This window comes from Hylobates moloch, unplaced genomic scaffold (genome assembly GCF_009828535.3).
Source record: "Hylobates moloch isolate HMO894 unplaced genomic scaffold, HMol_V3 SCAFFOLD_4, whole genome shotgun sequence".
NCBI classification, from domain to species: domain Eukaryota; kingdom Metazoa; phylum Chordata; class Mammalia; order Primates; family Hylobatidae; genus Hylobates; species Hylobates moloch.
Window position 1 is genome coordinate 140,647,321 of NW_026652279.1, and position 24,659 is coordinate 140,671,979.

Genomic DNA, 24,659 nt, shown 5'->3' on the forward strand with positions numbered 1-24,659 from the left:
TCCTTCATCTAACTCCAGGACTTACCTTAAAAGTCACTTTCTCCAGGAAACCTTCCCTGACTGGGCTGAGTGTTCACAGGGTTTATCCCTGTTACAATTACATCACGTTGTATTGTTAAAAGATTAGGTTCCTTGAAGGCAAAAGCTTTTTTTCACCCACTGTTTTATTCCCCAAATCTAACATAGAATGGATGATACATTTTTAAACAGTCATTTATCACTTTTTTCCTACATTATAATTACCATTTTTGAAATGTTGATTGACACTTGTCTGACTCTTAAGGTGCCATGAAGTGAAACATTAGTCCACAAGAAAGGCTGTTTTTTTTTGTTGTTGTTTGTTTTTAATGGGCTTTCTTTGATATTTTAAATCTCCCATAGAAAGAGGAAAAAATAAAATGAACTAGTTTTAAAAAAAAGAATTACAGGGTTTTTGTTTGTTTGTTTGTTTTTCCTGAGGCAGTCTCACTCTGTCGCCCAGGCTGGAGTGCAGTGGCGCCATCTCAGCTCACTGCAAGCTCCGCCTCCCGGGTTCACGCCATTCTCCTGCCTCAGCCTCCCGAGTAGCTGGGACTATAGGCGTCCGCCAACCCGCCCGGCTAATTTTTTGTATTTTTGGTAGAGACGGGGTTTCACCGTGTTAGCCAGGATGGTCTCGATCTTCTGACCCCGTGATCCGCCCGCCTCGGCCTCCCAAAGTGCTGGGATTACAGGTGTGAGCCACCGCGCCCGGCCCAAGGTTTTTGTTTGTTTTGCATTTTAAGGAGCTAGAAAGGTAGAGGAGGCTAAACGCCATCTCCATCTCAGTGTTTTTGTTTGTTTTGCATTTTAAGGAGCTAGAAAAGTAGAGGAGGCTAAAAGCCATCTCTACTCATATTTCCAAACACCTGGTAAATTTCTACAGTAATGTCGTCTCTCACAGTTTGTTCACACTTCCCATATTTAGGGCTTTGAGTAGTGTCCTCCCACACTGATTCTGGATTTGTCCAAGTGATTTGCTTTGCTAGTGATATTAAGGTAAATATGATGAGATAAAAATAAATGTGATGCAAGAAACAACTTGAAAAGTGCTTGAATGCTGAGGCTGCCATGTGATGAGGTCCCAGTAAGATCCAGCCTGACAACCACCAGGCATGTGAGTGAGACCATCCTAAACCAACCAACTTGCACAGCTAGTGCAAACCAAAAGAACTCCCCAGCAACTCACAGAATGGTGAGAAGTAATAAATGTTTTTAAGCCACTAAGCTTGGGGTAGTGAACATTGATACAATGCCTAACACACACTGAGGCTCGTGACGTCCATTGACATATATTTTTCTTATAACACAGCTTGTAGTTACATTCATTCAACCAATATCCATCGTCGATTTACTTATATAAGAAGAAATTCTTTTTTAAAAAATGAAATTAACTCACTGCTTCAAAGGAAATGCTGAATAGACTTCCAAGGCACCAGCAACCATCAAATCTCTAGGAATCAGAGCTGCTAAAACTTGTTCAGTCGTGGACTTTCTCTATAGAATGCCCCTGCATTCAGCTGACTCAGTAACAATCACCTACCCTGGGTGTTGAGATACAAATTATCAAAATAGAGAATCTAATTGACTTTGCTTAAGTGTATGCCTATCACTTTGAGTAAGGAAGAGGGATTTATTACAAATAGAAGTTGGGAGATCACTTGGCATGCTGAAAGTTGTGACTTTAATAAAGATAATACTTTAACAAGAACCAGATTCTAATTTTTTCTTCAATAAACTAATAACTTTTTGCATGTAATTTTCCAGAAGGTAGATATTAATTTATATGAGATTGAGAGCTGTATGTTTGAAAGACAAATTCAAATCACAAACAAACATACAAGTATGCAAAACATCAAAACAAACCTAGTGCAAATTATCATTATATAAGACTTTCTGGGAGCTGAAAAAGCAATAATGATCTTATAAGGTCTTGCATGGGTTTTTCCATCAATTTCAGATTCTTTAGATTCACACCGTGTTCTATTTCCTCTGAGTTTCCTTAACCCCTACAGCCTCTACTCCCTTCTCCTTCTTGTGACCTCTTCTAATACTTAACTGATCAGCTACTTCTTTATATGAATTTTTTTTGCCAAGTAGGTTTTAATCTGTTTCAGATAAGAATTCAGTTTTTATTTTTTTGTATCCTTTTATACAAAAAAAATGATTTTTATATGATTAGTATTTTATTCAATAACTGTTTAAAAGTATAGAAACTGAATAGGAGTTTAAGAATAACCTAATTCAGTATCTTCACATTTACAGATGACAAAATTGAGGTCTGGACGTGTGCAAGGACTTTTCCAAAGTCAGCTGGAAAGGTAATAGAAGAAATAAGTCACCTGCTGTAAGATCCAGGGACAGATTCAATTCAGGCTTTGTTAATTGACAGAATGTGATAGCTATTTAATTCAGGCTTTGTTAATTGACAGAATGCAATAGCTATTTAATTAAAAATAGACTGAAATAAAATGCTAAAATAAAAAAGCTAACCACAAAATAGCGATATTAAATCACATTATTATTTATGCATTAGTTCATTTCCTCAATATTTGGACTATAAATATATGAATATATCAACAAAAAATTTAAGATGGAATGTCTGTAATAAAGGATACAAATAATAGATACAAACGGCCTTGGACATTTTGGTAATTATGATTTGATAGGTATGAGAGGCAAAATGCACAAGGCTGTTGGTCCTCCTCCTTTTTTTAGTATATTTTGCCGTTAATTTTAAGCTAGGAGAAAGTTTTAAAAGGTTTATAGATGGCCCAAAGGCATGAATATGAGAAATGTTGGCCTTTATTTGTGCTTTTTCATGAAAAATATTTAAACTGAAAAGGAAAGAAATTATTACATGAGATTTGTTGTTCTTTCATTTTCTCAAATAATGGATGTCTTTAAAACCTTTTCATCTAATTTTAGTGACTTTGTTTTTTTTTTTTTTGGCAATAATATAAGATTACTGTCTCGTGTGTGTGTGTGTGTGTGTGTGTGTGTGTATATATATATGTAAAATACAGGAGATTCTTGAAAAATGGCAACTTAGCCATAACTCTTCCATCTCTAAGACATTTGCCTCCCTTGAGCCAAATCCTTGCCAAGGCCTATAGGAAGGTAGGAGAAGGTGGGACCTTGACCTGTGTTGGGGACTCTTCTATGGGAAGTTGGTCCACGACTTGCTCCCCCATGGACTAAGCAAACAAGTGAAGAACAGTGGTATTGGTGGCTTCTGAACCTCTTAATCCTGAATAGTTTGGTTTTCACAGATCTCTGGGAAGACACCCTCCCTTCAACAAAGTTGGTATAGCACCATATGAGAGAGTCTTAGATTTCATTGACTCCCAAAAGTCCAAGAAGTTTATTGGGGATAATGAGTCTTCCCTGCTTATATTAGTTATCTGTTGCCATCTAATGAATTACTCCAAACCTTAGGGGCTTACTTAAAGCAACAAACGTTCATTACATCACAGTTTGTGTGTGTTATGATTGTAGGAGCTGCTTAGTTGAGAGGTTCGGGCTCCAGAGTCTCCTGTGAAGTTGCAGTCAAGATGTCTGCTGGGACCCCAGTCATTTGAAGCCCTGTCTGGGGCAGGAGAATCTAGGTCCAAAATGGCCTTTGCAGGAGTCCTCATCCACACCATGTGGGGCCTCTTCATAGATGTTCGAGTGTCCTCATGGCATGGCCACTGGCTTTCCCCAAAGTAAGCAGTCTAAAAGAGCATAAGACAGAGCCCACACTGTCTTTTGTGAATTAGCCTTGGAAGTCTAACAGGGTTACTTCCACCACATTCATTAGTCGTTAGGTACAGCTCACATTCATGGGGAGGAAAATCAGGGCCTGTCTTTAGATAGATGTATCAAAGAATTTGTGGACATACTTTAAAATCACAGCACTACTCTTGATGTACTAAGTCAGTGACTCCCCCACGAGTCTCACAGAGAATTGACTCCTTGCCCACCTATACTACCTTTGTGGGTAGAGACTCACGTAGTGTGCTGGTTATTCAACCAGTGGCTTTCTAGAAAACAAAATGTATGGATACATATATATGTTCTAAGTTTTACTGATATGAAGAATGTGTAGCACAGAATTTATAAATAAGAAAATATACAGTATTATTTATTGTAAATTCCATAAAACCTATTGTTTTTCACAAAAGGTTTTAGTTTATTTTTCCCAAATGCTTGTATCGGTAACATTTTCTGTATTACTTTTTTATGTCCAGGCAATCAACAAAACTGAAAAAGCCCAGCCTTGTAGCATTTGCCAGTTATTGTGTAAATGTCCCCACCATGGTGGATTTCAAGTTACCACTATGATATCACAGAATGCAGAATTGGAAGGAGATTCACAGCAGCACCCCATTATACTATATTTTTACCATACAGATGCAGTCGGTGTAAATTACCTGAGGAGCATAAATAATAATAAAATGAAGTTAAATAATTAGGAAGTGATTTTGAAAATTGTGTTGGTTTTTAATATAAGTAATGTAAGTTTATATGTCAGCTTTAATAAAATCTGTCTTTAACAACTAGCTTGAAGAATTCTTGAAAAATTAATAATCAGCTCTCATGAGCTAGTGACAACTGGCTTCAGTGCACCCCTGACTAGAAACACCTTTGCCTTCCACCACGTGTGGAATTCCCAGTATTTCAACAATCAGAATTGAGCTTATGAGCCGACCAAGAAAAATAACATCTTATGTAAGAGACAGCAATTTGAGAGAGGAATATCAGTCAGAAGAAACAAGGGGAAAGTAAAACTTGTAAAAGAGAGATGAAAATTTGAATTTTTTAAAAGGCATCCTTAAGCAGATTTAAGTACAACACAAAAAGTTAAAGAATTTAGTAGATAAATAGAAAGATGAGGTGATTACCACTGAGACACAGATCAATGATCTGGAAGATAAAAACAAATTATAAAAATAAAAGTATCTTGAAATTTTGCAAAGTACATCATAAATCAATGCATCAGAGATTATGTGTCATGACAAAAAAATTTATACTCAGAATGATATGTCACTGCTTACTATGCAAATATTTTCTATTTCTCCTAGCTTCAAACTATGCATACGGGCCAGGCGCGGAAGCTCATGCCTGTAATCCCAACACTTTGGAAGGTCGAGGTGGGCAGATCATTTGAGGCCAGGAGTTTGAGACCAGCCTGGCCAACATGGTAAAACTCCGTCTCTAATACAAAATACAAAATAATTAGCTGGGTGTCATGGAGCATACCTGTAATCCCAGCTACTCCGGAGGCTGAGGCATGAGAATCGTCTAAACCCGGGTGATTCTGCACTCTACTTGGGCTGTGTCTCAAAACAACAACAACAACAACAACAAAAACTATGGTATTTTTAATGAACTAAATATTAATATACTAACACAACATAGGTTTTATGATTACTGCAATTCAAAAGTCATAATAAATTTTAAAACAAATCCTCCTGTACCTATTGTGGTGCATGCAGAAACTTTTCCTGTTCAACACACTTATATGGTACTATATAGGGATATACCAAATAGCTCAGGCACATAATGAATACAACTTTAACATTTATATTGAAATGCTAATCTTACTTGCCAATATTAGTGGCACACTAGCATAATTTAACTTTTATAAAATTATGGAAAACACAGTTTAAAATTATTCTCCCTAATATTAGCAAATTGCGTTAATGGCATGTACCATGTGCCAGTTTGTTTCCAAATAAACAAAATTTACCTTGATATGCCACTTCAGAGCCAGCAGAGGGAGCTCATACTTTTTTATTATTTTCAACTAACTGAAGAAAATTTGCCTTTTAAAGCTACTGTGTTATAACCAATGAGTACCAAGGAAAAGGAAAAAAAAACTACTGGATTCTGAAAAATAATGTAGTTGTTATTTAAATAATAAAAATGTATTAGTAAACAAAAAACTTCATACTGTAGGTTGAAATAATAAATCCATTCTAAATAAAAAGATATTAATGATATTTCATGTACAAGTGTCAATTAAAATTACATAATTTCAAGTTATTTTTCTTTTTTTCTTTTTCTTTTATTATAATCTTTTTAGAGACAAGAGTGTCGCTCTATCACCCAGGCTGGAGTACAGTGATGTGATCATAGCTCACTGCAACCTCAAACTCCTGGGGTAAAGCAATCCTCCTGCCTTAGCTTTCCAAGCAGCTAGGACTACAGATGCATTCCACTATGCCTGGCTAATTTTAAAAATTTTTTGTAGAGACAGGGTCTTGCTATGTTGCCCAGACTAGTCTCAAACTCCTGTCTTCAAACAATCCTCCCACCTCAGTCTCCTGAGTTGGGGTTACATGTGTGAGCCACTGCACTCATCTGCACTCAGCTATTCAATTTATTTTGCTAATAGCCTTTACTAAAAAAAAAAAAGTTAGTAACAGAGATTTCTGGAGTAAACTAAAATGGAAACCTTCCAGCTACAAGCATAAAACATAACAGATAAAAAAGACAAATATGACACGCTTCAAATTTCTTACACATGAAATTAAACACATAATTTAAATACATTCCCATTCACTCAATTCTCAGCCCTTCCAAAGACACAGATAAATGCCATTATTAGTTTCTTTTTTTTTTTCTTTTTTTCTTTTTTGAGACAGAATTTTGCTCTTGTTGCTCAAGCTGGAGTGCAATGGTGCAATTTAGGTTCACTGCAGCCTCCATCTCCTGGTTCAAGCAATTCTCCTGCCTCAGCCTCCTGAGTAGCTGGGATAACAGGTGTGCGTCACCACGCCCAGCTAATTTTTTGTATTTTTAGTAGAAATTGGGTTTCACCATGTTAGCCAGCCTGTTCTCAAACTCCTGACCTCAAGTGATACACCCGCCTTGGCCTCCCAAAGTGCTGGGATTACAGGCGTGAGCCACCACGTCTGGCCCATTATTAGTTTCTTATGTATCCTTTCAGAATTTCTTTATGAATATACAGACATATATGAACATAAAATCTTATTCTAATCGAATTTTTCTTATGCAAAAATAGCATATCATACACACTATTCTGTATCCTGCTCTTTTTACTAATATATATTGGAAACATTCGCATAAGTCTATAGTAGAGGCCTTACTCCTTTTTTTTAGGCGTGTGTAGTGTATAGCAGACAAATTGTAAGAATATATAATAATTGATCTATTCCCACTTAATAAATTTTTTGAGTTGTTTCCATTTTCAATTACAGAAAATTCTCCAATAATGAACTTGTATATATTTGCCATTTTCTACATGTGAAGTCTATGTGTCTGAAGGATAAAGTCCCAAAAGTGGGATTGCTAGGTAAAAGGACATAAGCATTTGTAATAATGATGGATATTGCCAAATTACTTACTATGAAAATTATAGCTACTTATACTCCCTCAGGAGCAATATGTCTATTTCCTCACAATATTGCCAACTGAGTCTTATCTAACTTTTGATGTTTGCCAGTCTGATAGATGAAAAATGTGTCCTCTAAGTATAATGTACTATTCTTATTATGAGTGAGTTGAACATCTTTTGAATGTGTCAAAGCCATTTGTATTTCCTTTCTGTTAACTTTCTGCTCATAGTTTTTGCTCACTTTTGGGATCCTTTCCTTGTTAATTTGTAGAAGGCCTTTATTGAGTAGGGAGATTAGCCCTTTGTGATATGTGTTGCCACTTTGTTAAGTCATTTGTCTTATGTTTTTTATTTGACATGCAGAAGTTTTCATATATACATAGCCAAATTTATCAATTTTGTTTAATGCCTTTTAGATTTGGGGTCATAGAAAAGCCATCCCCACCCCCATATTATAAAGAACTCTCCCATGTTTTCTTCTAGTATTTTCATGTTTTATTAAATTTTCATTGAAATATTTAGATGTGGACTTTATTCACAAATAAAGTACAGTGTGAGTTAAGGATCCAATTCTGTTTTTCCAAATGGTTACCAAAATGTTCCAGTACCACCTATGTCAAATAGTAAATTTTCTTATGCTTCTATTTCTGTAGTTTTTACTGTAATCATTGGTGCTTATACAATTTGTTTTATTGCTCTGTAATTCTGGGCCTTCTTCATTGCTCTTCCTTTTCAGAGCTTTCCTGGCTATTTGACTGTTTATTCTTCCATATGAGTTTTAGGATCAAACTGTGTGCTGAAAACAAAGTTGATATTTGTTATTGCTTTTTATTAGTATTTTAAGTAAAATTTGTAAAAATGTATATATATAATACTAATTCTTTTCTATTTTTTAATGTCTTTCAGAGGTAATTTACAGTTGTTTGTATACATATATTGCATTCTTTTTAGTTTTATCTTTTTTGTTGCTATTATAAATTGGATTTTTAAAATTACATATTATATTGTAATATGTATATAAGAAAGCTCTTTATTTTCTACCTCACTACCCTAATGAATTTTTCTATCCTTATCTTGGATTTTCTATGTACTAATAGTAATACTAATAGTCATAGTTTTAAATTCTTTCCAATTTTGTACCTCAAATTTATTTCTCTTGTATTATTTATTTTTTCAGTAGCTAGAGTACAATAATAATTATAGCGATGAGAGTTGGAAGACTTGTCTTGTCCCTGGCTTTAATGATAAATGCTTGTAAAGTTTGATCATAATTATGATGCTAACTTTTGGTCAGGGATAGGTATAATTTTCATTTTAAGGAAATATCAATGGATTTATATTTCATTAAATTTTTTAAATAATAAGTAGTTGTTGAATTTTGTCAAATGCCTATTCACCATCTGTGGAGGTCATTATATGATTCAGGATTATATGATTTTTCCTTGTATATATGTATTAATATTATATGTACTAATAAAGATCTGTGAAAGTTGTCAGAATCAAAATGAGAGTTATTTGTGTTAAAACCCTGACAAATGGAGTCAGGGAAGGCCATGAAGGGAGAGTTGTCATGCATGAATGCCTGACAACAAGAACTATCACAAAAGACTGCAAAAACCACAACCTTGCACAAAGGGCATTGCAATCTTACACACAAAAAAATACTTCTGCAAGGTTGTCTGCCTAGCAGCTGCCTGTCCAATCTGAGACTGGTGTCACTCTTGTTATCGATCCTTGTAGCCAAGGATAATTATCTCAAAACAATTATTTAATCCTCCTTTTTAATTAAAAAACAAAACCTTTTTCTTTTTTTAACTCCTTGAATACGCACACAGTTTACTGTGGCACATGTATTCCCATTGCAATATCCATTCTCGAATAAATAGCATTTTTTTAAAGAGATCCTCTCTCTATGTTATTTAGGTTGACAACTCTAATACTGAAGCTTTCTTGCATTATTGGAATAAATCCCAAATGGTGATAGTTTATTTTTTTATTGCCATGCTGGGTTCTCTTTGATATCATTTGTTTAATATTTTTGAACCAATATTCATATAGATCAGTATACAGGTTTCTGTGCATTCTTTTCAGATAGTGAATCAGTATTTACTCACTTTATAAAAATGAACTCAGTAGTTTTTTTTCTTCTTGCTCTGGAACATTTTAAAACAGCACTGGAATTACATGATTTTAAAAAGTTTAGTTAAATTCCCCTAGAGCTGTCTGGATCTGGGCCTTTTAAAGAGTTAGGTCTTTACTTCCTCTATTTCTCCTATGGTAGTTGATCTCTTTAAAAGTTTTCTGTCTTCAGAGTTCAGCTTTCATAAATAATTTTCCTAGAAAATTATACTTTTTTTTCAGGTGTTCTAACATTTTGGTGTAGTTTTAAGCAAACTAGTCTCATGATTCTAAGTTCTTCTGTTTCTTACTTATTTTCCTCTTTATTTTGTATTCTTTTTTCTTGATTATCTTAGCTAGTTTACTGATTTTTCAAATTATTCTATAATTGTATTCTTCAGCTCTACTTTTTCTTTTAGCTTTCTAACTCACCAATTTTTGCTTTTATCGTGTTAATTCCTTTCTTCTGCTTTCCTTTGCTTATTTTGTAATTCCTTGTCAATCCTTTGAGTAAAATGCTTGATTCACTTATTTTCATTTTTATTTCTATAACCATTAATGCTAGACATTTTTCTTCTCAGAATTGATGGGAAAATTGTTTTAAAATCCAGTTAAGCTTGCAACAAAGAAAGTACTATCCCACTAGTAACAGAAATGAAAAAGAAAATTCAAATCAGAGTCATAAGGGCATGAGCTGAGGCTTCTGGCAGCCATGGTAGGGAGGAGGGAATATCTCATAAATCAAAACCTCAAGCCTTTACTTATGTAGGTTTTTAGTCTTTATTTATATTATCTGTGTGTGTGTATTATGAAAACTCATTCCAAAAAACTAGACTAAAACTAGGTTGGTGATATATCTGGCCTGGATACTTCCAACACTTCAAAATCAGGACGCAATGGCATTCCAACAGAGAGAATGTGATCCAACCAGGATCACCTCCTAGTTTAAAAAATTACCTTGCTATAAATACAATAGACATTTAAAAGAGCATAAAGAGAATCTTACCTCATGCCAAGATATTCAAAAATTTAGGTGAAAAGGACAATTTCCTAGAAAAAATAAGGAAAAATTAGAATTCTGAATAGAACTAGAACTGACTAAAAGATTGAATCCATAATTAGAAATCTGTCCACCAACTTACTCTCTGTGACACAAATGCAATTTATCCAATATCCACTTTACCCTCAATAAAATACCATCCTTCCATGATAATGGAATGTTTAGCTGAGCACATTACACTTAAGTGTGACAAAAGAGTGAATAAGCCACTATGATATGTAGAAGTGTCATGATTATAGTTTTGTTGTCATTAACATGAGTTCATTATTTGTTTATATTATGTCTTGATAAAATTTACATATAGTGACATGCACATTTCTTAAGTGTACTATTCCATGAATTTGAACAAATGACTAACCTGAGAAAGAAAATACAGAAAAATACCACCACCACAAAAGTTGCCTCATGTTCCCTTCACAGTGAATGCCCACCCCTCCACCCATAGACAACCATTGTTCTAAAATAGAATCTGTAAATCGAATCATACAGCATGTACTCTTTTGCATAAGCTTTCTTTCACTCAACATTGTTTTAGAGATTCATCCATGTTGTATATATCCGTATTGCATTCATTTTTATTTTTGAGTAGTTTCCATTGCATGAATACACCAACCATGCTCTTGTAGATACTGTTTTGCTTTAAGAATTAAGAATAAAGCTGCTACAAACATTCTTGTACATATCTATTTATACATATACATTTTTATTTCTTTGGTGGAAGGTTTAGTTTATATTTATTTGAAAATATGTGTATTTCTTATTTTTGAAGGATCTTTTCCATGGATATAAGTTTTATAGTACTTTTCTTCTAGCCTTTTAAAAGTGTTGTGCCACTGTCTTTTTGGTCTCCATTGTTTTTGAAGAAAAGTTGGTAGTCACTCATATCATGATTCTCCTATATGTGATGTGTCATTTTACTCTGGCCACATTCAAGATTTTCTTTTTCTCTTCAATTTGCAGCAACTTGATTATGATATTATTTTCTTCATATTTTTCTAGTTGAGGTTGTCTGAGTTCTTGATTTTGTACATTTATGTTTTTTAACAAATTATTAAGTCAAATATTTTTTCAGGTTCATTCCCACTTACTTCTCTTTCTAGAAATCTAATTTACATGTATTAGGTTTTCTTCAATTGTCTCACAGGACCCTGAGGGTTTGTTTTTTTTTTTCAGTTTAATTTACATCTTTTTTTCTCTCTGTTTCTCTGAGTAGATAATTTTGATTGCTGTATCCTCAAGTTGAGTGACTTTCATCATCTTTAAACTGCTGTTAAGCCCATACAGTATTTTTTTAATTTCAGATACTATTTTTTAGTTTTTTTCTCTGATATTTCCTATTTGTTCAATCACTATGGGCATATTTTCTCTTACATCCTTGAGCACAGCATAACAGCTGCTTTAAAATCCTCTGCTAATCCCAACATTTGAGTCATCACGAAGTTGGTCTTCATTGATTGTCTTTTCTTGTAAGTATGGCCCGTATGTAGTAATTTTCTATGTGTTCTTGTAAAAATCATATTGTAGAGACTTTGGATTCTATCATATTTCTTGGAAGATTATAAAATTTTTAAATTAATAAACTTTATTTATTAGAGCAGTTTTAGGTTCACAGCAGAATTGATCAGAAAGTTCAGAGACTTCCCATATACTCCTGTCCCCACACGCATAATCTCCCTAACGATGGACATTTCACACCACATTAGAACATTTGTTACAATTGAACTTACACTGACACATTGTTATCACCCAAAATGCATAGTTTACACTAGAACTCACTCTTGGTGTTGTACATTCTATGGATTTTGACAAATATATAATGACATTTATTCACCATTGTAGTATCATACAGAATAGTTTCACTGCCCTAAAAATCCTCTGTGTTCTGTCAATTCATCCCTCCCTCTCCACAACTTTTGGCAACCATTGATCTTTTTCGGTGTCTCTAATTTTGCTTTTCCCAGAGTGTCATATATCTGGAATCATACAGTATGTAGCCTTTTCAGATTGGCTTTTCTCACTTAGTAATATGCATTTAAGGTTTCTCTATGTCTTTTGATGACTGATAGCTAATTTCTTTCTACTGCTATATCTCATCTGTTGCCACTTTTTTCCTTTAACTGTTATATCCAGCTTCTGCCTGATTTTAGTTACTCTCCAGTTCATTTACGTAGTTGTTTTTAAAGTAATTTAAAAAATCAGAATGTATGTTGAATGGTTATTAGATGTCAGTGCAGATAATTGGGCTTAATGAAAAAGATTTAGATACAGGAAGCCCCAAGTAACTGACTAAATGATGATGGCCTAAAATGGGACAATAATAGACAAATATAAACAAAAGGTAAAAAGTTGAGGATCTCTACAAGCTCATATTGGCAAAGCTTTGTGATTCTAACCTGCCACACGTTGACCTATCCAACTTTTTTGTCATAATATGGAAAAGATGAGATTAAAAAGTTGAGGTAGTAGTGGCCAGCATTATTGATTGCTTCTCACCTAAAATTCATAAATGAGGAAAAATAAAGAGAAATATCTATCATTTTAAGCAAAGATATTCTTATATAATTTCTCCTTATATTACATCCACACGAAATAAACCAAAGTATTTCAGGAAGTACCACTGATGCCTGATTGCAGAGATGTATCATATTATCTAGAAATGTCAGCTACTAGAAATAGAGACCTAACTACAATGACTTAAATGCCTAAGAGTATATTATTTTACAGAAAAAATGTTCAGAAATGGGTGATCCACACTGATAAGGAGTTCCACAAAGACAACAGGAATCTAGGCCTAGGCCTTTCTTAATACACTTCTTTCATCCTCAAGGTTATAAGATGGCCACTGGAATTGCAACTGATGACAGTGGTGGCCCAGCTAGAGTGGCCACTGCCATGATGCTCGCCGCAGCAGGGGAGGCGCAGCCAGGGCTGCATGCTCCACAGACCAACAAGAGCTGGCAACAGGCAGAAGCCCTTCTGAGTTGGCAGAGTGGGGGAGCCTTGTGCTCCCCGGTGCAGCTGTGGCTGCACAGCAGCATTTGTGGACCTGGGCATCTCTGCACTCTTGGGGGCTGGGAAGTTCCTGTGCACCCACATGCTCGGAAATTCCTGCTCCCACTGCCTGGCCTCTCCCAACTCCTGGCCCCTGCTCCAATTTTGGAGCAAGGTTGTGGCCTAGCCCAGGCACTGTCTTGACCTGGCTGGGTGTGTGCATGCTCTGGGCAGTGCTGACACCAGCCACCTGCCACTTGGGCCCCCTCTGGACTTTTCGGCTCCGACAAGCATGGGAGGGAGACCAAGGAGGGTTAAGGGCAGCTCTGCATGGGCCTGTAGGCACCCGTAGGCATGAACAGCCTCTGCTGTTCAGGGATGGCAGGTTGATGGCAGAGGGAGGCAGATAGGCTCCTGGGGAAAAAGGGGCGGGTTCCCAGTGAAGTCCCACCTTCAAGCCAGGGATGGCCTGAAGCCTGGGGGCTTGGCTGACAGTTCTGTGGACTGGAGTGAGAATATATGGTACATTTTCTGGGCCCACCCATGGCTGCCTATGGACCAATCAGCATGCACTTTCTCCCCTCTGAAGCCCGTAAAAACCTCGGACTCCACCCGACTCGGCAAATGACTGGACAACCTGCTTTCGGAGAGGAGCTACCCACTGAGGGTCTCCTCTGAGCTTTTCTGGCACTCAGTAAAGCACCTCTTTGCCTTGCTCACCCTCCAGGTATCTGCACACTTAATTCTTCCTGGAGGCGGGACAAGAACTCTGGACCCGCTAACGGCGGGATTAAAAGAGCTATAACACAAACAGAGCTGAAACATGCCCCTGCACTCGCCATGTTACGGGCAATGAGGAAAGAAGAGAGAAGAAGAAAAGAGCTGTGGCCCTTTGGGGATCCCAGACCTGGGGGCTCCCCGAGCCAGGGCTATGACCTCACCCCCTCTTTGGGGTTCTGTGGTTCGTGGTGTCTCCAAGCTTCCTGGTGGCACTGTGTTCCCCTTGGCCAGATGTAGGTACCTGCAGCAGAAGCCACGTGCAGTACATCTCATCTAGCCACAACCTTGCACACAGCCGGCACCTATTCCAGTGCCTGGAGCTGCCTGCCCCACTGCAGCAGCCAATGTGCTTGGATGTGCACAGCGGCTGGACCCCGCACTTGCTCGCACACACACCCCTTGCTACTCTGTGCCTGGCTCACATTTGGCAGGTGTGGGATCCGGGCTGGTAGCGCGAGCTGAGTGCAGGCTGCCAGGCCAAGTGAGTGGAATGAGCCCAGTGGGAGCAAGTAATACTCAGGCAGAAGGCACTGCCAGCCACAGAGGTTTCCAGCTGGTCCCATGACACAACCATCATATGTCGATTCCAAGCAGGAATAAGCAGAAGGGCAAGGAGCAAATGAACTCATCTGAGCTTCTGTTAATAAAAGCCTTCTAATAAATCCCATCCTATAACTTCTGCCTATATCTGTTTGGCCTGTATGTAGTTACATGGTCATGCTTATCTATGAAACAGGCTGTGAAGTGCATTTTTAAAGTGGGGGCCATTGACATCTTGAATAAAACCGATGTTACTTTGCTGAGAATAAAGGGGAAAATGGATATTGAATAAGCAACTAGCTATCTCTACCACATGCACCAAATGATTTAGTCAGAGCAATATCAACAAACTTAAGAAAAAGAGGAAGAAAAAGGAGAAAGAGAAGGAGACAGAGGAGGAAGGAGGGCAGAAGAAAGGAAAGGAAATATATTGACCCACATTAGCAAACCTCAGGTATCTCTATACAGGCATACCCAATCTAGGTGCTTAAATAATCGTTAAATAAAAGGAAACTTCTTCCTTTTATTTCTCAGCTCTGCTTTCAACTCGGTTGGAAACAGGCTTAGACATATTCTTTCCTCATGTTAGTGAGATAGCTGCTAGAAAGCCCAGACTTCCATTTTCCCAGTTTAGCAATCTCAGTGGAAAGAGACCACCCATTTCTTAATAATTTTGGTATGAGTTATGCATGGGACTTATGGTCCTTGGTATCATATTTCGTTCCTGTAGATAGGACATGTGCTGCTTTAATTGGTCTGATCTGCTTCATGGACCCCATCTGCCTGGGTCAGTCCCAATTAAATCAGATAAACTAAGTTGGGGGAGGCATATTTCCCTAAAAGAAACTCAGCATGCTGATGCCAGAAAAACAGTGAATAGACACCAGCAAGGCAAAAATAGTATGCCTGATGCAGAGGGTAAAAACCTGGAAGAAAAAAATTAAAATTTAGGCACTTCCAGTCTAGAAATGAAAAGGCAAAATAGGAAACATAATGGAGATTTAATAAATCTCTTGTATGATTTTCTATTGTCTTTAATAATACTCCATAATAATACTCAATAATACAATATCCACAGGGAAAAAGTATACCACAAGCCAATGTGAGTTCAGAAAACTCACAGTAATACTGTGAGTTTTCTGAAAAGCATTTACAGTTCTAAAACCACCACCAAAATATCAAGAAGAGGATTTGCATAAGCACACTATTTTTAGGGATATTTATTTGTGGCAACTTCTTTAATACCTAAATCATGGAGATTCAAAGAGATGCACAATCATAAGTTAATCCTGTCAACACTCTGTAATATAAGCTCTGGGGAAAAGATTATGAGGAGAATAGGGCATAAAGCAATGACGTGGTTTTTTCCAAGGTCGTGAATTGAATCAGTGGCCAACCAAAGCTGCTGACTCCCAAAATACATGACTCATTCTTTTCCACATTTTCCATACCTTATTTTAGTTTATCACAACGATTGGTCTTTCTTAGCATTTTTTTGTAGGTGATTGGCAGAAAATAAAAATGGCCATATGTTTGAAACTCAGCATCATCTGCCCTAGGGAAGTAATAAACAAAACAAGAGAGCACAAAGACTCAAATAAAGAAGCAAATGGGGCACATCAAAAAAAGTCTATTGAGAAAATTTACCCCAGTAGCTAAAGATAACTGATAGTAGAGTATAAATTGAGGTATCAGAACTCTCAGTGTTCAGTATGACAGTGAGTACACTTAAGACTAAGTGCCTTTTTTTCTCATTTAACATAATTTAATACTTATAGAAGTTTCAAGAACTGTACAAAGAATTTCAGAATAATCTTTACCCAGATTTCCCAAATGTTAATTTTTATTTCCTCTTTTCCTCCTCCTCCTCTCTCTCCACACACACACACACACACACAAACATACACACACACACCCCACGCAAATACATTTTCTTAACCATTTACAAGTAAGTTGAAGACAAACATTTTTCCAAAGAAGACATAAAAATGGCCAAGAGGTATATATAAAAAGATGCTCAACCTCACTAACAATAAGGGAAATGCATATTAAAACCACTGTGTGTTATCACCTCACGCCCATAAAGATGGCTGTTATCAAAAAGACAAGAGATAGTAAGTATTGGCACAAGGTGTGGAAGAAAAGGAACCCTGGCACACAGTTGGTGGAATGAAGATTGGCATAGCCATTACAAAAACCAGTGCGAGGTTCCTAAAGAAATTAAAAATAGAACTACCATATGACCCAGAAAATTCTCTTCTCTGTATATACCCAAAGAAGACAAAATCACCACCTCATAAAGATATCTGCACTCCAGTGTTTATTGCAGCATTAGTCACAATGGTCAAGATATGAAAACAATCTAAGTGTCTGTTGACAGATGAATGGATAAAGAAAATGTGTGTGTATGTGTGCATATATATATATATATGCACACACACACACTGGAATATTTGGCCTTATAAAAAAGGAAAGCCTGCCATTTTCCACAACTTGGAACAACTTGAAGAATATTATTTTAATAAGCCAGACAGAGAAAGAAAAATATTGCATGACCTCACTTACAAGTGGAATTAAAAAAAAAAAAAAAGACTTCAAATACATACAGCTAGAGAATAAAACAGTGGTTACCATGGCAGGGGAGGCGGAGTGGGGAAGAAATGGGGAGATGTCGGTCAGAGGATTCCAAATAGAAGGTATGTAGGATGAACAAGTTTAGAGATCTAATGTACAACATGAGGACTAAAGTCAATAAAATTATATTGCATTAGAAATTTTTAATTAAGTAGATCTTAGCTGCTCTTACCACGAAAATAGAAACTATGCGAGATAATAGATATGTTAATCAGCTTCACTATAGTAACGATTTTAATGTCTGTATGTATACCATAACATGTAACTCTCAAATATACACCATAAAATTTATTTTTAAAAGGATAAGTTGTAGACATGTCTTTTCCTGCTATACACTTTAGTGTGTATTTCCTAAAACCAAGGACATTTTCTTACATCACAGCATAATTATAAAAATTAGGAAATTAACTCTGATATAATACTATTACTTAATATACAGCCCTTATGTCTTTACTTGCCTATATTATGGAATTCCTGAGGCTTTCTTTATAGAAAGTCTTTCGTGTGTTTCATGAAGCTGACTTTTTTTTTTTTTTTTAGGTGGAGTCTCGCTCTGTTGCCAGGCTGGAGCTCAGTGGTATGATCTCAGCTCATTGCAACCTCTGCCTCTCGGGTTCAAGTGATTCTTCTGCCTCGGCCTCCCGAGTAGCTGGGACTAAGGTGTGTGCCACCACACCCAGCTAATTTTTGTATTTTTAGTAGAGACAGGGTTTCACCATGTTGGCCAGGATGGTCTCCATCTCTTAACCTCGTGATCCGCCCCCCTGGGCCTCCCACCACGCCTGGCCTCTTTTTTTTTTTTTTTTTTTTTGACAGAATCTCACTGTGTTGCCCAGTAGCTGGAACCACGGGCAGGTGCCACCACGCCTGGCTAATTTTTTAAAAAATTTTTTGTAGAGACAAAGTCTTGCCATGTTGCTCAAGCTGGTCTCAAACTCCTGGGCTCAAGTGGTCCTCCCATCTTGGCCTCCCAAATTGCTAGGATTTCAGGCATGAGTCACAGTGCCCACTGAAGCTGATGCTTTTAAGAGTATGGGACAATTATTTTGCATGCTGTCCTTCACATTGGAGTTTGTCTGATGTTTCCTCCTGATTAGATTAAAATTATATACTTTTGGCAAGAATACCAGACAAATGATGCTATGTTCTTCTCGGTGCACCATCTTAGAAGGCATTTGCTGCTGATTTGTCCTATTATTGGTAATGTTAACCTTGACCATTTGGCTAAGTTGATGCTTGTTGTGTTTCTCCACTTTAACATTGTTTTACCCATTATAATTAATAAATGCTTTATGGAAAGATATTTTGAGATTACATAACTATCTGGTTACTCCTCAAACATTTTCACACTAGTTTTTGTATCCATTGATGACTCCTGCCAGAATCAATTAGAATGAATATTTTTAAATTTTTGTATTTATACATATTTGTACATATTTATAGTGTATATGTGTAATATTTTGATATGTGTATAGAATGTATAATGATCAAGTCAAGGTATTTAGGATATCCATCACCTTGAACATTTATCATTTCTTTGTATTAGGAACATTTCAAATCTTCTCTTCTAGATATTTTGAAATATATAATATATTGTTAACTATAGTCAAACTACTGTACTATCAAACACTAGAACGTGTTTCTTCTAATTGCATGTTTGTAACCATTAACCTGGAATGAGTATTTTTTAATTAATTTTGTTTCTAAAATGTCATGCTACGGTAAGTGTCAGCACTGTTGCAGAATTTTTATTATGGAATCACTTTTATAACATAAAAATATTTATAATCAATTGCATCGTAGGTGGAATGCAATTTCATTCAATATGCCTAATAATGAGCTAAAGACCATAAATGGGCATGCAGGATCTAATTGCAGAGATGAAAATGTTCTAAAGGTGACTTATGGTGATGATTGCACCACTTGATAAAGTTATTACAATTATCAAATTTTACACAAGAAATAGGTGAATTTTATAATATATGATATATTTTGTTAAAGGTGTTAAAAATAGGAAAAAATGAGTTGAAAATAATAGAATTATTTAAGTGAAAACATAATAGCAAAGGCCAGTGAATGTTATTATTTACACAGATAGAAAGTAATTTGTACCTAACCAGGGTTTCTTAACTTTCTTTTATATCATGGGGCCTTTGTCAGTCTGGTAAAGCCAATGTACTCCTATTAAGAAAATGTTTGGAGTATATAAAATATATAAGAAACATACAAGATTACATGGAAAATCAATTGCATATATGTGTGTGTGTGTATATATATATTTTTTTTTAGATGGATTTCACTTTCCCAGGCTGGATCAGGCATTTATCTCGCAACTCGGCCTGTCTCAGCCTCCCCAGTAGCTGGGATTACAGGAATGTGCCACCACGCCTAGCTAATTTTTGTATTTTTAGTAGAGATGGGGTTTCACTATGTTGGCCAGGCTGGTCTCGAACTCCTGACCTCAGGTGATCCACACACCTCGGCCTCCCAAAGTGCTGGGATTACAGGCATGAGCCACCATGCCCGGCCCTAAAATATTTTTATTAGATAGCAAAATATGAGCTTTTAAAATGTGTTAAATAACAATAGGTTTAAAATATTGGCAAGTCAAAGTTAAATTTTATTTTTACCGTATTCATCAGTGTGAGGCTGTTGTTGCTAAAAATGAATAAGAACAATAAACTTTGATAAGGCAATGTGCATGTCATGTAAAAGCCAGATGACTTCTAGCTTTTGGTGTTTTTAGTTCAAGTATTGATCATACAGATTCTTTATTTTTTATTTATTTTTTTATTTTTTTGACGGGGTCTTGCTCTGTCACCAAGGCTGGAGTACAGTGGTGCAATCATGGCTCACCACAACCTCCACCTCTTGGGCTCAAGCCATCCTCCTACTCAGCCTCCCGAGTATCTGGGACTACAAGAGTGTGCCACCATGCCTGGCTAATTTTTGCATTTTTGGTAGAGATGGGGCTTTGTCATGTTGGCAAGGCTGGTCTCGAACTCCTGGCCTCAAGCGATCCACCCGCTTTGGCCTTCCAAAGCACTGAGATTACAGACATGAGCCACCACATCTGGCCTCCTGATTCTTAAAAATATATTACCATAAATGTAATTAAAGCTTCCATAGTTTGCTTAAAAAGAAACAGGTTCTCTCAAGAAATACTGTCAGTTTGGACTGCTATAGCAAACTACCATAAACAAGTGATGCTAACAACAGAAACATATTTCTCCCAGTTCTGGAGGCCGCAAGTCCAAGATCAGGATGCCAGCATGATCAGGTTCCGGTGAGGGCCCTTGTATGGATTGCAGACCACTGGATTCTTCATGTATTCTCACATGGTGGAGAACAGAGAGAGAGTAAGAAAGCTCTCTCATATATTTTTATCAGGCCACTATTTCCATTAGCGAAGGCTCCACCCTGATGACCTAGTTACCTCTCCAAAGCCCCACCTCCTAATACCATCACACTGGGGGGTTAGTATTTCAACATGTAAATTTTTGGCGGGGGGGCACAAACATTCAGTCCATTGCAAATATGAAAATTATCCAAATCCATTGAGTTAAACTTCTATTATGAGGTTATACAGCTTCACCATTTGCAGGCCCAGCATTGCACTCTGGTTGGCCAGCTCCAGTGCATGAGTGTCTGTAGACAGGAAGGCTGAGATCTAATGCACTCATGCATTCACTGTGATAGGAAAGTATCTGTAATTTCTATTGGTGGCAAGGTCATAGGGACTAAGATTCTTGCAAGCATTCATACTTGAAGGATTTTCTACATTTCAGTTAAATGTTACTGAAGATAAAGATGTAATTTTTTTCCTCATTCAAATTCAAGGACCCTCTGAATTCCATCCAGGTAGACCCTTTGTACATCCAAGGACTCCAGGTTAAAAACTCCTGATATAAACAGATAGACAAATAGAATTTGTGACTCTCACAGTTTGGCTATTTGGTATAGTTACAGAATCCTTAAAGACCACAAAAAATATACCTATAAAGCCAGGACATTTTAAGAGAAAAGGAAAATTCCTGGTTTTGTCTATGTCAATTCTAAAGCTTTGAATATAGAATCCTCACTCTTTCGAGATTCCACCTCATAAAATATGGTCAAAATACTTAATGGTGTTTAAAAAAAAATTGGTGATGAGATATCTCTTTCAGCTCTTCCATTTCTAGGCATTATTCCAGCCCTGGGGTTTTTCTGCCTTGTCACTTAGGATAGGAAGAAACTGATCTCTCGTTTCTTATTCTTATGTCCAGTTTGGGGCTCTATTATTATTATTTTTTGCATTTTCTTATAAACTTTGATGCTGAATTCTTAAACTCATTATAGGAAGAAGTCATCCAGTTACCTGTTCATGAGCAGTTAATTCTTTCCTCTTACAACACTCAGTCCCAAAATATATTATCTAGTCCTTTAGTTCTCTGAAACATATTAGAGATAAGATTTCTGCTACCTATATATTAATCAAAAGAAAAGTTTCTGGAAGTAAACAAGAATTACGATATAATAAAAATTACATTTGCTGGAAATGAGATTTGTGCTTTAATCCAAATTATGCCAAGTTGGGTGCTTCTGGTACTGTGTCTCAAATCAGTTGTCCTTATACGGAAAAGGAGTGGTAATTTCTTATATAATCTCTATGGTACTTTCTACCTGTAAAATTTAATAAGTCATTATCATATCTAACACAGTCATCTAGTGCAGTGGTCCCCAACCTTTTTGACACCAAGAACCAGTTTCGTGGAAGACAATTTTTCCACGGACCAAGGTGGTGGGGATGGTTGCAGGATGATTCAAACACATTACATTTATTGTGCACTTTATTTCTATTATTACTACATTGTAATATAATGAAATAATTATACAATTTACCATAATGTAGAATCAGTGGGAGCCCTGAGCTTGTTTTCCTGCACCTAGATGTTCCCATCTGGGGGTGATGGGGGACAGTGACAGATTATCAGTTACTAGATTCTCATAAGGAGTATGCAACCCAGATCCCTTCAATGAGCAATTCCCAATAAGGTTTGCACTCCTATGAGAATCTAATGCTGCTGCTGTTCTGACAGGAGGCAGAGCTCAGGCAGTAATGTGAGCGATGAGGAGTGACTGTAAATACAGACGACGCCTGCCACTCACCTCCTGCCGTGCAGCCCAGTACTGGTTCATGGCCCAGGAGTTGGAGACCCCTGATCTAGTGGACGCTGTTGGTGCCCTGGCCTTGGTTTATTCGTTAGCTCTTATGAGTATTTGCTATTAACAACTCACAAGTGTTACCATCTCAGGAGAATTGGTCTCTTCTTCTCAGTAGAACAGAAGACTAGAGCAGCCACACCTTCAAGGGTTATAACCCCTTCCAATAATTGACTGACATGAGGCACAAAAGGTGACTCCCTTCCCTGAAGGTGGTACCAGAGTTTCCCATTGGACCGGCCTGAAAGCAGTGTCCTAATGAGACTACATCCTTGCTAAGGTTTTTCCTCCTGCACTCTCTTGCTTCCCACCCCCACTTCTCCTGAGAGTATTTTCTCAACTAATCATTTAAATAAGAATCCCCATTTTGGGTGGGGCACAGTGACTCACACCTGTAATCCCAGCACTTAGGTGTAGGAAATTGGTCAGAGTGGTGGGAAAAACTATAAGGAAAGGATGCAAACCTTCTGAAAGTTTGGAAGGTTCTGCAGAGCCCCTGGAGAGAAGAGCTGAAGGCAGCTGTTCTACAACCGAGAGGCAGAGGGCAAGGAGTAGGTACAAGGAAGTGTAGGGGAATTTATCTTAAACAGGCTTGTTTACTTATGTTGACCAGGAACTGACCTTTGATCATCTGTGTGCATGATGTTCCCTGAAAGGGGAACAATAAACGTTAATTACCTATAGGTTGTGTTTGCTCCAGGCTTTTGGCATTATGCCTGCACTGAAAAAAGCAAGCAGCTCCAGCTTCTCGGGGCTGCTCCCTGGCCACTAGAGCCAGGCAGTCACCTAGCTGCTATTACACTGCATACTTGTGTCTGAATACTCATTTCATCCATCAGCCAGGGTCTGCAGGACAGGCCCGGCACTTTGGGAGGCCAAGGCCGGTGGATCACTTGAGCCCAGGAGTTCAAGACTAGCCTGGCCAACATGGTGAAACCCTGTCTCTACTAAAAATACAAAAAGTAGCCAGGCATGGTGGAACATTCCTATAATCCTGAAAACTTGGGAGGCTGAGGCAGGAGAATTGCTTGAACCTGGGAGGCAGAGGTTGCAGTGAGCTGAGATTAAGCCACTGCACTCTGTCTCTAAATAAATAAATAAATAAATAAATAAGAATCCCCATCTCACACTCTGCTTCTAGGGAACCTAATGTAGACGATATCTTACCACAGGCATTTATCAAATGTTTGTGGACTGACGGAATGAATGAATGGAATTAATCTTGTTTAATTTAATCATAAAAGGTAGAGACAAAGCCTAAGAATGCTTCACATTCAGCAATAAGTACGTGTTGGGGACATTTCTTAGCAAGTACTATAAATAAACATGTCTGTAAATCTTCCTCTGTCCCTTTATGATAAAATTAATTAGTTCATTTCCAGAAGGAGCTTCCCCCAAATGCTTATTTAATATTCAGCAGAGAATGGGCTAACTCTAACCACTGGCTCAAGTAATAAAAGTAATGAACTCAATACTTAGGGAGGAAAGCAAAGCTGACTGCTCATATTCCCAGAGTTTAGCACCTTTGATTAATTATTTATTTCTAACATAAGGGGGTACATTATCAACAACGTATTGCTAATACATTATTAGCAATACAGAATTAAGAATGTATGAGAAGACAATGCAGTAAGTGTCCAAAAGTGAGGCTAACTTTCAATTATTCAGTGATAGAGATGAGTAATGTAGATGAGTGGGTTGGAACAGATTATACAGCTTGTACCAATCCACAGAGAACAGACAAAACTCTCATTTACTAACGTATCTTCTTTTAAGTAATACCCCAGGTTTTCCTTTTTCTTTTTTATTTTGAGTGGATAAAAGCAGTTGTATAAGCTTTAAAACTTCTTACTGGAGAGATATTCTCTGTAATTACTCCTCAGAACAATAACAAATACCAGAACCACTCCTGTTTTATAATAACAGAAAGGTCGGGCACGGTGGTTCACGCCTGTAATCCCAGCACTTTGG

At 37.1% G+C, this 24,659-nt stretch overlaps 1 long non-coding RNA gene across 1 annotated transcript in view; it reads right to left on the minus strand.

Annotated features, from left to right (window-relative positions):
* Positions 1-7,861: 7,861 nt before the first annotated feature.
* Positions 7,862-24,659, minus strand: part of LOC131383328 (uncharacterized) — a 50,899-nt gene continuing 34,101 nt past the window's right edge. The window contains exons 5-6 of the long non-coding RNA XR_009213303.1: positions 10,488-10,531; positions 7,862-8,159 (exon numbers count right to left, since the gene is read on the minus strand). This is a non-coding gene — a long non-coding RNA (uncharacterized LOC131383328). The remainder of the gene's footprint in view (positions 8,160-10,487; positions 10,532-24,659) is intronic.